Below are 16,577 nucleotides of genomic sequence, written 5' to 3' on the forward strand. Positions count from 1 at the left end.
GCAAACCGGAGGGGGAAAAGGGGCCTGGGCCTTGTGACTCCAACCTCAAAGAATGAGCTGGCATGGATGGCTGCGGCCTGAAACACTCCTCAGCACAGCCAACCCCACATGGTGCCTTCCAGGAAAACCAGAACATAACATACACACCTGACCCAGCAATGCTCTACTGTTTACAACACTATTAACAAACCTGGGCTCCATCCCAGCAGCGTAATCCCACTGTGAATGTAGGTTGGTCCTTGCATTTGGAAATGGCAAATGGGTCAGTTTGTGTCTGTCGCTCCTCTGTCACCCTTATGCAAGCCCCCAAAAAGGTTTGGCAACTTGATAGGTGCCAAGAATAAGGGAGTCTCTTGACCAAGACTAATCCATGCCAGGAGCCCATAAGAAAGACAGCTCTGCACTTCTGGGACCAGGAGTAGGCAAATACCCGACTCTAACATGTCCAAAAAATTGTTTCCAGATTCAGAAACTTTTTGGATTTTGCAGAGCCTTTTGAGTATTAATGAAGGCATAAACTTTGGAAGAATCCTGCCCATTATTTTTCCTGATAGTAGAGACCTTAAGGAGTTATTTATAGTCTCAGGTAACACCCTGGTTTAGAGGCAGGCATGGTGGTACACACCTATAATCTCATTACTGAGATTAATTAATCTCACTATAATCTTATTACTGAGATTAACAGAATAAGCTGCTTGCTCCTGGAAGAGCTGAGGGGGAAGACCCGATGACCCTTATGGAATGCAATGTGCACCCTGCCGGGGGTGCAGGAGGGGCCAGGAGCCTGAGCGCTCTTGCTCAGCAAGCTCTGCACCCTCAGTGCCACGTTCCCCCCAAAGCAGAGCTCCTTCTAATTCTCAGAGGCACTGTGTAGGCTAGAGGAGTCCCTGTTCAATAACTGTCCAGGCCTAGGGTCCCAGAGTAAGAACAGATAGCACAGGGTCTGTCCATCTAATTAGCACTGGGATTCTGGACAGGGATTGGTCAGCTTTAGGATACAAAGAACTCAAACCTCTCAAAGGAAGGAATAGCAAAGTGGGTTCCAAGCATGGTTTGCATATAAAATGCCCCCAGAGAAGCTCATGTGGAGGAATGCAGCCCAGTTAGGAGGTGGGGCATGGCTGGAGGTGGGTCAGTGGGGCCGTCACCTTGGGAACTGTATCTCTCCCTCTCCCTCTCCCTCTCCCTCTCCCTCTCCCTCTCCCTCTCCCTCTCCCTCTCCCTCTCCCTCTCCCTCTCTCCTTCCTGGCCTCCATGAGGTGAGAGTGGCTTTTCCTTCACCCTGCTTCTGCCTTGGAGCCAGCCAGTCATGGACAGACCTCTAAAACTGGGAGACCTAAATAAACCTTTCTTCCTCTAAATTATATTTATTGGGTTTCTTCGTCACAGAGAGGGAAAAGCTGACTAGAACAGCTGGTGATGAAGAGAATGAACGTTCTTTCTACTCACAAGTACTTTACAGGCTGTTCACACTACCTTATCTTCCCAACCTTGGGGTGAGTTCTAGGACTCTGTCTTCTGTATTTTAAGTTCTGCCAAGGGCCCATACCCAGCCCTGACCTCACAGTACTCAGGGGTGCTGGGCTGATGCCCTCGTCCATGCAGTTCTGAGTCTCCCTGAAGTGTCTTTGCCCACTATCAGATCTGAAATGACTTGAATACGCCTCACCCTGAAGACTTCCTACAAAGGCCACCACAGGGCCAGGTGGAGAACGAAAATGAGGGGCCAAGTTGCAGCTCCAATTTTTCCTGGTCATGTGGCCTTGGGCAAGTTGCTTAAGGCCTCTGAGCCCCAGAGTCCTCCTCTACACAGAAGGAATGGTGGTGACTGCTTCCCAGAGCTGCTCTGCACCTCTCTCTCTCTCTCTCTCTCTCTCTCTCTCTCTCTCTCTCTCTCTCTCTCTCTCTCACACACACACACACACACACACACACACACACACACACACACACAGCCTCTAGCATGATTTAGGGTTAAACCAATACTGCCTGGACTGAATCACCGGGTGTTAAGGATAAATGTTCAGTTTCTAAGAAGAAAAGCTCCACATACACACCCATCACCCGTGGGGATATTTCAAACTTGAAGATTTCCTCTTCAACAACATCGTGTTCCTCTATCAGCTGCAGGCTCAGCTAGCCATGTGAATAATTTTAAACAGCCTGAAAAATTCCCATTGATTTCAAAGCATTGATTTTGTGTGCCACAGTAATACATTAAATCTCTTTTCTGAAAAAGACAAAAAGAACTGAAAGAATAAACTAGCACTCCAAAGAGTAGAGGCAGAGGGGTACTTATGCAACAGAATTAATTTAATAAGTTGCTTGTTTTATACTGGGCGACCTGCAAAGGACATTTTGCTGCTAGCAAGAAAACCCTATTATATAACAAGTAAAAGCTCAGATGTGCCCCCAAAGAAGAGGGGAGCCAATATCTGTCCTCTCCAGGCACCATGGTGGGTGAGTGTACATGGAGACCTCAGGAACACCTCCTGTCCCTGGGGAGGGGCCCCGGGAGCCAGGGCCAAGCCAGCTGGGTCCTTGTGTCCATAAGTGGCTCTGCCCTGAATCTGAGTCCTGCCAGTCGGGACATCCCACGGTTCATTCTTATGTTGTTGAAATGGCATCACGGTTCTTCAGTTCTGAGGAAGGAGTCTCCTCAGGCATGAGTGTCGCTTTAAATTTATGGTCACCATTCATACATTTCCTCCCAGCCAACCTTGCTTGCTCTTGTGACCTTCAGATGCCTTTTTTTTTTCCCTCCCAGTAGAAAATGCTTGTGGCTGAAACAGTAGCTCTGTCAGAACTTGGTTTCTACACTTAAAAAAAAAAAAATCCCCACCATCCTTTCCTTCACCATTCCTCCCCTGTTCCCCCTCTAACCGCCCCCCCCTCCCGAAACTTCTACTTCTATCCTTGGTTTCAAGCTCAAAGCAGATTTTATTTATTTATTTATTTTTAGACTGCATCAGTTAAATCTGTTCATCTTTTTTTGAGTTGAAGGACTGGAAGAAATCACACATCGTTTCTGATGTGATATACCCATGGGCGGTTTTGCATCCTACCCAAAGATAGCTCAACTTCATTTTGAGAGGTTTTGCCTTCTTTGGCAATCAAAATCAAACTTTTTAAAGTCGATGTGTGCTGGTGGGTTACGCAACCCTGAGTGCGCACCAGCGTTGGCTGTGGTCTCTGTTCACCTTGGGTAAACCTCTGAGCAGGCGTGAGTGTGCACCTCATTCCAAAAGGCCCCAGGGCGCTCGTGCTCAGGGTGGCAGTTGCCTTTAAGTAAGTTTTGTAAGAAGATCGTGGGAAGAGGAGGCCTATAGGAGGGGGAAAGCTCCGTTTGGGGTGTGCTCAGTTGGAGGTGACTATTAAACGTCCCAGTGAAGATGTCAAGTTGTCACTTGGATGTTTGAGTTCAGCGTTCAAGAGTGAGATCCGGGCTGGGGATGAGTTTGGAAATGGCTCGTGTTCAGAGATGAGAGTTCACGTGGAGGTAGCAGAGGCCGTTAGACTGAGCCGGGGTCACAAGAGGAGAGGTGCGGAAGGTGTTAGGGTTTGGGTTTGGAATGCCCCTCCAAAACGTCCATATGTTAGGCAATGCAGGAATGTTCACAAGTGAACTGATTGGACTGTGAAGACTGTAACCTCATAAGTGGATTAATCCACTGATGGATTGATAACTGGGACTCCTTCGTGGTAACTATAGCAGGCATGCTGTGGCTGTAGGGGTAGGTCACTGGGGCATAGCCTTGAGGATTGTATCTGTTTCTGGCCTCCTCCTCTCTCCCTCTTTCCACTTCCCAGCTGCCAAGGACTGAGCAGCTGTTCCCCTGCCCCACCCTGCCCCTGCCACCAGGACGTTTCTGCCTTGGAGCCAGACAACCATGGGCTGAACCTCTAAAACTGAACCAAATAAACCTTTCCTCCCCTCAGTTGTTCTTGTCAGGTATTTTGGTCATAGTGATGGAAAGCTAATAGAGAAGGTGGAGAGGACTCAGTAAGGCAGACCGAAACGGAGCAGCCCAGAGGGAGGAGAAATGAGCCCCACCAGACTATGGCGGCCAGGAGCCACATACACCATGGTTTCTACACAGAAGGAATGGTCTACCAGGGTTTATTTATTATTATTATTTTTCTTGTGGTACTGGGGATTGAACCCAGGGGCATTCTATCTCTGAGCTACACCCCCAGCAATATATTTTTTAGTATTTTTCTCTTTTTCTTTTTCTTTCTTTTCTTTCTTTCTTTCTTTCTTTCTTTCTTTCTTTCTTTCTTTCTTTCTTTCTTTTTTTGGTACTGGGGATGGAACCCAGGGACATTCTACCTCCAAGCTGTACCCTCAGCCCTATTTTTTATTCTTTATTTTGAAACATGGTCTCACTGCATTGCAAAGGGCCTCACTAAATAGCTGAGGCTGTCCGTGAACTGCAGTCCTCCTGTCTCAGCTTCCCAAATGCTGGGATTACAAGCATGAGCCACCACACCCGGCCTGGTCTGCCAAGTTTTAAAACAACCGTGTATATAAATAACAGAACCATTGGATGTATAGATAAGCAGGAGCTATCAGACTGAGCACTGCTGTGTGTGTGCAAATGGAAATTTATTTTACTGTTTACTTTGTCCATGTTTGAAATTTCCCATTAAGAATGAAAAAGAAAAAAGAGTGAGAAACTGTAAAGTACCACTGACAGGTTGGTGATGAGTAATTTGACCCTGTCGAGAGCACAGGTGGCCATGACCAGACCAGTCTCCATGGAGATGAGAGCCCTGGTGGGGCATCTGAGAGGAGGGTGAGGATGGATGTGAACAAGTGCAACCAGCTCCCTCAAGGAATTATTATTATTATTATTATTATTATTATTATTATTATTATTTTTGGTGGTACTGGGGACAGAACCCAGGGACTTTTCTACCTCTGGGCTATACTCCCCAATCTATTTTATATTTTATTTGGAAACAGGGTCTTAATAAGTTGCGGAGAGCCTCACTAAGTAGCTGAGCCTGGCTTCGAACCTGTGCGATCCTCCTGTCTCAGCCTCCCAAGCGCTGGGATTACAAGCGTGCGTCGCCATGCCCGGTTCCTTCAAGGAATTTCGAAGAGCAGTGAGTGGCCCATGGACCATGGATTAGCTTTCTCAAAGGTGAGTTTGTGTAACCGAAGGCAGTTTTTTTTTTTAATTCTTATCTTTTATTATCACAGGAAATACTGCCAAATGAGCTGGGAATTACAAAGTCACAGAGCCAGCAGAGCAACCTTGTTAAAAGTCACCTGTTTCTGAATCTCATTCTGCTCAGCTGTAAAATGGGACCTGATGGTATCAAGGCTCCAGCTTAAAAAGCAAGTCTCACACGCTTCTCTGGGAAGATCTCAGGAGGTGATAAGGGTCTGGAAAGTAGCTCCCGTCGCAGCGGCAGCGAGCCGCTTGCGTGTTGTGTCTTCTCTCCTGCCCTGTGAACGGCATATGAAAACCGAGAAGAAATCCAGTGATACTAACTAGAGATGGAGAGCTCCTTGACCAAGCCACGCCTGCATTCTGGATTAGTTACCTGGAGTAGGTGAGTTTGTTTTTGTGTTATTTGTAACCAAGAAAATCCTGATTCCTAGGTTTAGGCAGAAAAGCAGAGTCAAGCCTAAGAGGGATGAAACATGGCACCCACTGTCTCCTTGGGCCTGCTCTCTCAGCTTCGTGGAGCCAGCTGTACATTTTAGATTTCAGGATCTGGCTCCCTTACTCTCTCCTGTACACCAGGCTATATCAGCCTTTCCTGACTTGATTTCTTGCTCAGTCTGGAGTAAAATTCTTCACCTTTTGACCTTCTGTTCTTATCTCACCATTCTCCAATCCTGAGCCATTGGGACATTGTGCCCACCCCCCTTTCACATCACAACAAACTTTGAAAATAATATTTGAACCCGAGCGTGGTGGCGCACGCTTGTAATCCCCGTGCTTGGGAGGCTGAGACAGGAGGATTGCACGGGTTTGAAGCCAGCCTCAGCTACTTAGTGAGGCTCTCAGCAACTTAGTGAGACCCTGTTTCCAAATAAAATATAAAAATAGGTCTGGGAGTATAGCCCGGAGGTAGAACGCCTCTGGGTTCCACCCCCAGTACCACCAAAAAAATGAAAAACAAATAAAAGATAAAATAGTCTGGGAGTATAGCCCAGAGGTAGAAAGCCCCTGGGTTCCACCCCCAGTACCAAAAAAAAAAAAATGAAAGAACGAAAGAAAGAAAGAAAGAAAGAAAGAAAGAAAGAAAGAAAGGGAAAATAATATTTGAATGGCATCCTGGAGCAGACCAAAGAATTAGGATCTCTATATGGGCCTTCGGCAGAGGAGTATACTATATTTTCTTTATATCATGAAATTGTAATAAGAAAAATTAAAATACCGAGTCCCAGAGAAGATATGGTTTTAATATGAAAGTTTGAAATAGAACCTCTCCAAAATGTTAAATGAGAATCTCAAGTTTGTTTTCATGAACATAACTTGCTCATATCTAGTTTAACGCTTCAAATAGCTGCCCTAAAATCTGGACTTTTTAATGACACGCTCTTCAAATCCTTAGTAATCACTATCAATGAGAAATTTTGCATGTGTTGGAATAAAAATATTAAAACCGTGTTTTGCAACCTTTCAAAAATGTCAGCAGCTGAAATTATATTTAGAGAATCAACTTTTTCTCATTTTTACAAATTTCTTGTGATTTCTCACTCATATTTCTTGTGATAATGCAGATGGACTTCTTATCCAATGGGATAATTCTGAAATCGATTCTTTTCAAATAATGCTGAGGCTGGGATGGACAGGATGCGTGTGCCTTATTAAATCAGTCTCCCAGTATTGCAGTGAATGCCTCCAAGAGGAACCAGCACGTGCCACCCCTAGAGCTCTCACCAGCCTCCCAGATGCCCGCTTGACCAGCCACGCTCTGGGTCTTGTGCTCAGCTGCTCCATGGACTCCCTGTCCAGGACAGTTCCATGGTGGGGAGCCAGGTAAGTACCAAAGGCATATCAATGTTGGCCAGTGTGGTTTCACCTGCATGGACCCCAGAGTGCTCCCACTCAGGAGCCCAGAGGCATCCCATGGGCCTCACCTGGCCAGGCCTGTTGCTGAAGGTCAGCACCTGTAATCCTCTAGGGAGGGAGCATGGATGACTTGGAGCAGTGCTTGGGAAGCTCTGGACAGCCCACATCATCATGAAGTTATTCACTGGTTGGTACTGATTAAACTCCAAACCTACCACCTCTGTTTCTTTCTATATTCTCCTGTCTTCCTCCATCTGCACCGTGCTTCCAGTTACAAAAGACAAATCAAGGCCCTGTTTTCGGTCTTTGGCTCACCAAGACATTTCTGGGGCAGTCAGGACTCTTCTCTGCTTCCTTCATCAAGAAGCACTTCTGCAGTCATGTGTGGTGGAGCACTGGAGTCTCAGCTGTAAGGAAGACGGAGGAGAAAGGTTTCTGGAGCCCAGGGGTTTGGTTCAAGGCTAATCTATGCAGCACAGCAAGACACCACGTAGAAAGAAAGAAGGAAAGAAAGAAATAAAGGAAGGAAGAGAGGGAGAAAGAAAGAAAGAAGAAAGAAGGAAAGAAGGAAAAGAAAGGGAGGGAGGGAAAGAAGGAAGGAAGGAAGGAGAGAGGGAAGGAAGGAAGGGAAGAAAGGACAAGGTAGTAGCATTTCTCTTTGAGCTCTGTGGGCTATACCTTCTTTCTTCTTCCTCTAACTCTTCATTTTTTGTGGTACTAGGGATTGAACCCGGGGGCATTCTACCTCTGAGCTACATCCCCAGCCATTTTTATTTTGCAACAGGGTCCCAGTAAGTTGCTAAGAGCCTCGCTAAGTTGCTGAGGCTGGTCTTGAACCTGCAATCCTTCTGTCTCAGTGCCACTGCACCTGGCTGCACCTCTTCCTACTCCTTGACTTACTTTCTTCTCTTTACTCCTTGATGTACTTTCTTTGCTGGTTATTTTTCTTGTTCATCCCCTGATGGGGATCGCAACCCTCTTTTTACTATTGCCTATATTTACTGCAGCCAGGCATGGTGGTGCACGCTTGTAATCCCAGCATTTGGGAGGCGGAGACAGGAGGATCATGGTTCGTGGACAGCCTCAGCTATTTAGTGAGGCCCTCCGCAACTTGCTTTAAGATAAAGAATAAAAAATAGGGCTGGGTGTGTAGCTCGGAGATAGAATGCCCCTGGATTCCATCTCCAGTACCGCAAAAAAAAAAAAAAAAAAAAAAAAAAAAGAAAAGAAAACAAAAAAAAAATACACATATATTTATTTATTTATATTGCATTTAGCCTCACTGTCCTACAGACAATCTAAAGCCTTGCCCATAGTCTGCCTGCCCTTTGAGCCATCCCACCCAGCTCTCCCGACAGCACTGTAGGCTCCTTGTGCTCAGAAGCCCTGGTTCATCCAGCCCCAAGTCCGCTTTCCCTCTCCCTCGAGCTAGTTAACAGCACATGCCATACCTCAGACTCTCGAAGGTCGCCTTGGCTTCTTGTTGAACCTTGATGAGTATTCTTCCTGAATGCCTATGGCACCTATCTCTTTCATCTCATTAATTTTTTTTTTTTTTTGGTAGTGAGAATTGAACCCAGGGGTATTCAAACTCTGAGTTATACCCCTAGCGATATTTTATGTTTTATTTCGAAACTGTTTCCCTAAATTTCTGAGGCCAACGTTGAACCTTCAGTCCTCCTGTCTCAGCCTCCCAAGTACTAGGATAACAGGTGTGTGCCCAGCTCTTCTATTTCTGTAAATGCCACCTGTTTTAGGCTTTTGACCTCTCATCTGGATTATTAACAATAGCCTCCCCACTGGACTTTCTTTTTCTTTTTTTCCCTTCTGCTACCTAAGATTATCAGAGCCAGGTGTGGTGGCACATGCTTGTAATCCCAGTAACTGTGAGGCTGAGACAGGAAGCTCACAGGTTCAAGGACACCACCATCAAGTTAGCATGACCTTGTTTTAAAATAAAAAATAAAAAAAGGCTGGGGGTGTGGCTTAGAGGTAGAATGCCTCCGGGTTCAATCAATTACCACACACACACACACACACACACACACACAAAAAAAAAAAAAAAAAAAAAAAACTTAAGAGCTTTCAATAGCTCTTAACTAATCAAATTTAGTTTAGCATCTTAGTCAAACATTCAGAGCTCTTCCTTTATAATCTGTACCCTGTTTATCTAAGAAGACCCACTTCACTCAAAGATTCTAGAAATATCTATTGATACTGATATACTTTGCATCAGACTGGCCTAGGTCCTGGAAATATAGCAATACAGATGAAATAAAATTCCTAATCACATAGAACTTATATTCTCAAAAGGAGAACAAGTCAGACAGACAAGTAAACATATATGCCAGATCAGAAGTGCTTGCAGAGCAGGACAGGGGGCAATGGCTGGCATTTCAGATAGGATGGTCAGATGACGGGCGTTTGGGTAGAGATTTGAATGACGTGAGGGAGAGAGCTTTACAGATGTCTAGGGTTGAGGACATTCTAGGTGGAAGAAAGTCTTAAAAGTGGGAGCTTGCTTGGCGTGTTGGACAAACAGCAGAGGAGCAGCGTGAATGGGCAGACCCAACAAGGAGAGCAGGGGAGACCAGAGGGGATGGGGCCAGGATGTGTGTGTCTTATGGACTATGGTGTGCACTTAGGACTTTATTCCAAGTAAGGCAGAAGGCACTGGAAGAGTCTGAGTAGTGGAGTGACATGTGCTAATAAATTATTACACTGACAGTATGGTGGAGAATAGCTGGGCAGAGGAGACGAAAGTGGAAACCGGGATCGCTGCTAGGAGGCTATTCCAAGAGTCAAGGCAGAGACGAAAGGGCATGCTGGGGAGTGTGAGGGATTGTCATTCTGGTTACATTTTGAAGGATGCGCTGACAACATTTGCTGATGGATTGGACATGAAGTATGAGAGAGGAAGAAAAGAGTCATGGGTGATTCAGAAGCAACTGAGAAATCCAATTGCTGTGAACTATATAAGAAGACCGTGGGAAGAAAAGGAGGCCCATAGGAGGTGGAAAGCTCAGTTTGGGGTGCGTTCAGTTTGAGGTGACAATTAAACATCCCAGTGAAGATGTCAAGTTGTCACTTGCATGTTTGAGTTCAGCGTTCAAGAGTGAGATCCAGGCTGGAAATGAGTTTGGAAATGGCTCGTGTTGAGCGATGAGCAGAGTTCACATGGAGGATACACGGAGGCTGGTGGACTAAGCCTGGGTCAGAGTCGAGGATGGGAAGAAGAGGGCTCAGCAAGAGACTGAAACAGAGCAGCCCAGAGGCAGGAGGAAAGAGCCCCACAGCAGCCCGGAGGCACGGGAGCACAGCTCAGCGCAGGGGGAGTGGTCTGTAGGTTTTTAAACAGCCTCTGCCTAAGTGATGGGACTGGCGGGTGTGCAGATAAGCAGGATCTGTCACAGACTGAGTACCGCCCACTGTGCCCAAATGGAAGTTTATCTTGCTGGTGACTTTGTCTATGCTGGAAATTTCCCATTAAAAGTAGGGAGGGGGAGTGTGAAACTGTGAAGTACCACTGACAGGATGGTGACAAGTGACCTGACCCTGGAGAGGGCGCAGGTGGCTGTGGCCAGACTCTGGAGATGAGGAGGGAAGGATGTGGAGTTAACAAGTGCAGTCAGCTCCTTCAAGGCACGTTGTAGGAAACAGGAATGGAGAATTTGGTCGGCAGCTGGAGGGATGAAGGGGCTCAGTGGCTGGCTGCCTTGCTGGTGTAAGGTGGGGCTCACGGCTCTGGGCAAACCCTTCTAATCACACCCCTCCCCACACCACGGTCCACATCACCCCTTCTCCATCGATCCCACCCATCTGTCCAGGCCTAGATCCCCTCTCATATTCTGGATCATCACAACTGCACCAGAGGCACCAGTTTTCAGTGTCTACCCACATTCAACATTCTCAAGAAATTCCCTGTGAGTTTTGGTTGTGGTTGTGTTCAACTGGGGTCTCAGTAGCCCTCATCTTCAACGTGTATCAGCTCACTGAGTGTTTATACTGCAGATCAAAGCTATACTGTATCCCCCCGATGGTCTTCAGAAAGGAAGAACTTCTACAGAGATTGTGAAGTTTCTTATTCCTTTAGATCCTGGAAGAGAGCATTCAATAGTAGCAACAAGAACAGTATCTTTCACTTGTCCTTCCCACTTAAAACAAGGCTAGAAGCACTGATTCATACGAAGGGATCATAGGCTGGAATTTTTTTTTTTTAAACTAACTGAAAAGCCTCAGCAGCTACCAGAGGATTTCTCTTTGAAAACATCAGAAAATGGGTGGGAATGGGTAGGTTGAGAGAATGAATCTTCATGTTTAAGATTCAGCAAGTTCAGCGAGACTGCTCTGTAAAAGAAGACAGGGTTGAGAACACTACTTCCTTCACACCTCCCTGGTTGTCAGAGAGACGGGGGCACTTCCTTAACATCTTTCCTGCTGAGAAGTCTCCCTCAGAAGCACTCATTGTCAATGCAGAAGGCAAGAACAGATAAAACACTGCTGATCAGGATTAAGTACAAGATGTGTCAGAGGCGGCCTCTGACAAGATGCTTAACAAACAAGAGATGTTATCAGCACTTCTATTGTGGTGAGGCTACAGTGACAGGGAAATTATGTTCACATATGGCTAACCCAAGGGGGACAGCAGCACAAAAGGGCACTTGAACTTTCTGCCCTAATTGCTACCAAGTAGCCATTATTGCCAATCTTTGTGCTGTGGGTTAGAGATGACACAGTCTTCCCACTGTCTAGGGCCCCCTTGACTTGAGGGGAGAGAGAGTAAAGGAAAATATCATAACTGTGCCATCTAGCAGACTGTCTACAGGAGGAAAGCTTCTTTGATCCTGAGATGAATGGCCAGTGGGAGGGGGTGCGGTTGTAGGCGGTGGCGGCAGCGGCGGTGCAGCAGCAGCAGCAGCAGCAGCAGCAGCAGCAGCAGCAGCAGCAGCAGCAGCAGCAGCAGCAGCAGCAACAGCAGCAGCAGCAGCAGCAGCAGCAGCAGCAGCAGCGTGTACAAAGGCTCCTGGTTCGGAGCCCAGTTTTAGGAAATGAGGAGCCCGTCCACTATCACACCGCAGGCCCAGGAACCACATTCAGGCAGACTGCTGGAGCTGCCTTGCTAAGGAAAAACAGACTGTGTATATCATTAAAAGTTGTTTTTTGCGGTACCAGGGATCAAATCCAGTGGCACTGTACCTTTGAGCTATATCCCCAGCTCTTTTTATTTTAAAACTTTCAGACAGGGTCTAAGTAAGTTGCCCAGGCTGCCTCAAATTCATGCCATTTTCCTGCCTCAGCCTCTGAATTGTTGGGTCTACAGATGAGCACCACTGGACCCGGCTTCAGAGTTGGGAAAACTGGTGATGCTATGGTCTGATTGGTTGTCAAAATCAAATTGTTTTTCTGTAGTGTTTGGCTATGCTTATGTCTATACCTCCAGCAGCTGAGAGCTTCATTCTGTTTGGATATTTTTAAATGTTCAATTCATTTTTCCACCTATGTACTTGCTGTCACAAGGGCACGATTAAGATCCACCCCTATAATTAACCACTGTGAGGTAATTTACTGTGGTCAACTCTGCATATGAAAATGACCTTTAGTTATGGAACCAAGATCTGCTGCTTCTTTGAGGGTTTCTATGGCCCCTTCCACAATTGGCACCTGACTAAAATTTCATCTTTGCAAACATAGTGTTCTGCTGTGTGATTCCCAGCAACAGTCTATGGAAAAGATTTCACCAGTGTGAGGTGAAATGTAGAAGCAAAGGACAACATAGTGAATCTATCATAAAAATATACTCTATGTAAAGGCCTTTACTTTTTTTTTAAAATACGGCCTACTTCCTTTTTGGGTATTAAGATTCCCTTTATTAAATGATGGTAACAATTTATTTGAAATGCCTTTCCATGGAAAAACAGCTAGGAATCACAGATCTATATACTCATGTTTCAAAGCATGAACTCTAGAAGACTGGGTGGGTCCTGCACCCAGTAGGACAGAGTCCCCCTTACCACAGTGGTGACGTGGCTTCAGTCAGTGGTGACAAGGAGTGGCAGATTGGGTTAACTCAGGCTGCCCAGGACCTGCCAAAGTATCAGAGTAGACAGGCTAATGATGCTACAATCAAGAACATTTTGGTGTAATTTAATCATTTATTGCTTCCTAATTACAGGATTTTAACATCTTAATGAGAATATTAAACTTCCCTTCATGGTGGCTTAGTCACTCACATTTAAATATTAAGTAGTTAAATAAGGTCCCCCAACATATATTTACTTCCCTGCTCTGAACTTCATCTCGTTCTGTTGGGAAGCAGTGTGGACGCCAGCACCACAGAAACCAGGTAAGGAGTCTGGGGCCCCTTGTGGAAGTGGTCCTTCATGCAGGGATGATGAGGAGGCATTCAGGAGATGACCAGCCAAAAAGTTAGCCTTGGGAGTTCTAGAAAGGCCTGTTTGGGTCTTACCTCACAAATTAGGTTCCTCACCTAAAAAATGTCAGTAACTGTACTTACCTGCACATAACACCTGTATTTAAGATAGTCCTGGCTCTTAGTGAAAATTCAATCATGGTAATTAATACAGTTATTATTGTGAACACAGGAGATTTACAAAGTACCAGCTTTTACACAAAAATCATGGTTGGACCTGGAAAGATTCTTTTGGATCATCTGGCCCAATCTTGACATTTTATAGAGGGGGGAGAAATGGGAGGAGGGGATCCAAAGAGAATTTAGAAGCAGTAAATGGCAGATTACTGGATTTGTTTCTGGGTCTAGCCAAGGGTTTTCTTCACCATATGATTTTTCCCTGTGTGGGAGCATCAGGTTACTGAATTTTAAGGTTTCTTTGACCAAGAACTGTATGTGTAGTTCAGAAGATTTTTAAATATAGCAAACATTTTAAAGATAGCAAATCCCACATGCAAAAATGCAGTCAATACAAAAATGTGATACTTTATTACTTTGGGCTATTTACTATTGAGTATTCAAAAAGAATTAAATGCATTTAAACAATAATGCAACAGAATACTCATCTAATAGATTTCTAAGATGAGGTAGATGAACAGAAATATGAACTTCATATAAGGGTATCCTTTCCCCCACTCCCTAGACTTGAAACATAAAAGATCCAAATGGTCTCCCATCCTGTCAGTCAAATTTCTTGGTGTCTCAGGAAGGAAAATCAAAGGATTTCCAAGTCTTTATGCTAATCTCCAGAGTGCAACAAGACTAGATGGACTCTACTGGCTGTGGCAGGCAGCGGATGCCAGCAGTGTCACCAGTGAGACAAAGAAGACACGCCCCCTGTTATTTTAAATCAGTAGTTTTATTACAATACACACGGACACACAATTACAGAAGGAATGTTCTGACATTTTCTGAGCATTTCACGGAAAGCAAATGTAAACCATCCAGGCAGCAGAGTCATCCACACCTTTTCCAAACAAAAGCAAAAGCTTTTACAGGTGCTAACTCAGGAAAGCAAAGTTTCCTTATTCTTGTCTAAAAGAACTTTAGTTTCAGAAGATAGCTGCTGTGAAGGGAGCTGAAGAGGGAAGGGTCCCAAGGCCTGCCTCTTGGTTCTGCCCTGCCGGTCCAAATGACTTGCTAATGACACTGCAGAGAGGAGTGTGTTAGGGGCTACAGGGAATCTACTTATTAAGCTGGCTGTTATACTTCACTGTAAAAGAAATAAATGGGAAATTAAGAAGAATTAAGTTCTGCTAAAATGTGCAAGGACGAGGAGAAAATATCCGGGTATATTAAAAATGAGATGCTCTTTTCACCACTCATGTAAAAGGTTCCGATTACCATACACATTTTAACTCTATTAGAGACCATTGGCAAAGCTTGCTTTTCTATCTGCGGAAGGACTGTGCCTTCGCAGAGACATGCTGTTTGAGATGTCACTGACCCTGCGGATGCAGGCACGCGCTGGTCAGAGTCGCACAGGCATTCTCTTAGAACTGCCTTGTAAAAGATGCTTGGAACCTTGAGCGCTTCCCCTTCAAGTGCGTGTGGCAGTCAGGCGTTTGAACCTCTTTAGTGTTCAAAGGTACAAAAGCTCCAGGGGAAACATTAAAATGTCATTTTGGATAAATTCACCACATAGTACATAAACTGGGAACAACAAAGGAATAAAGCCCAAGCATGAGTCTAGTGCTTCATATAGAAAAGCACTGCAAGAGGAACTTTAAAAACATTAAAACTCAAGTGCATACAAATACATTTTGGTTAATCTGTGCTATGTCACATAGAAACCCTGCCAGATATTCATTCAGTCTGTTAGGTAAATCTTGGGCTTTCATGTCTGACTGTATCAGTAGAAGAATATACACAATTGCATATACTTACATATATATGCATATACATATATAAAATTCAGATCATGAAAATTCATTTTAAATACATACACTTAAAACCTGTACTTCTAAAAATAAATTACTTAGCTTCTAATCAGCTAATTCTCAGAGTTCCTTCACAAATCAAACAGGACATAGTTTCTCAACAATGGCAGATGACCATTAAACCATTAGCTGCCCTTTAAGCCTATTACCTCAGTAAACATTTTGAAATGCAGCTGTATCACTGAAAGAGCATCCCTAGAACAGACTATGCACAGAATTCTAACTATGAGAGTGTCTTGATATCCTTAATGCTTAGTCCCTACACATGTCTCTGCTCTGCCTCTGCATTTATCTAGCAGTGGGAGAGCATTTTCTAGTGACAGCATCCCACTCCACTGACATTACCTTCTAATCAAAGGAGTCAGCTGGCATTTCCTTTGCTGTTTTGTTTTGGGGAACTTACACAACAGGCATCTGTATTTGATATCACTCCTGTAGATCACAGTGAGTTGTGTGTTTTAATGTAATTTACTATATGCTGATACCACTGAGGTAAAGCAGAAGTAACCTTGACATTTAAAAAAAAAAGAGAAAAGACCCCAGGGAGAACAACATATAAAGGACCTGGTGGTATAGATCTCAGTTCCATGAAGTAACTCAAAGCCAGTCAGAATAGACACACTGTAGTTCAAACAACAGAAACAGATGAAAATACTCAAAATACTTTTTAAAGAAACAATGCAATTCACAAAAAATGGAGCTTTATGTTTTTACTTTTACATTTCTAACAAAACTTAAAAAGATATAAACCAGATCAAGCTGTTTTATATAGTACTTAACAACCTTGTCATTTGTTTTGGAATACAGGAATTTTTCAGAAATGTAGGAAATCCATGATGTATGATAGCAAGAATTTCTAATGCCATTGCCTAAATTTTGAAAAGGAAAATTTGCCATAGTTGAAACCCAACTTTTACAAAATACAGTGTCTTATGTGCTCACAGTTCTAGATTGCTAATTTTATAAATTAAATGTAAAGGCTATCCATATAGAGACAAGGCCTCTTTTTCATTTATTTCAATCCCATTAAGCCTTTGGATATTTCAATCTTCAGATTCCACAAGGTAAGGCTGAGTTTATCTGGTATAAATAAAATGTTTAAGTTCATGAGGTATTGTAGCAGAGGAAATAAAT

The sequence above is a fragment of the Muscardinus avellanarius genome (genome assembly GCF_963383645.1).
Source record: "Muscardinus avellanarius genome assembly, chromosome: 8".
NCBI classification, from domain to species: Eukaryota; Metazoa; Chordata; class Mammalia; order Rodentia; family Gliridae; genus Muscardinus; species Muscardinus avellanarius.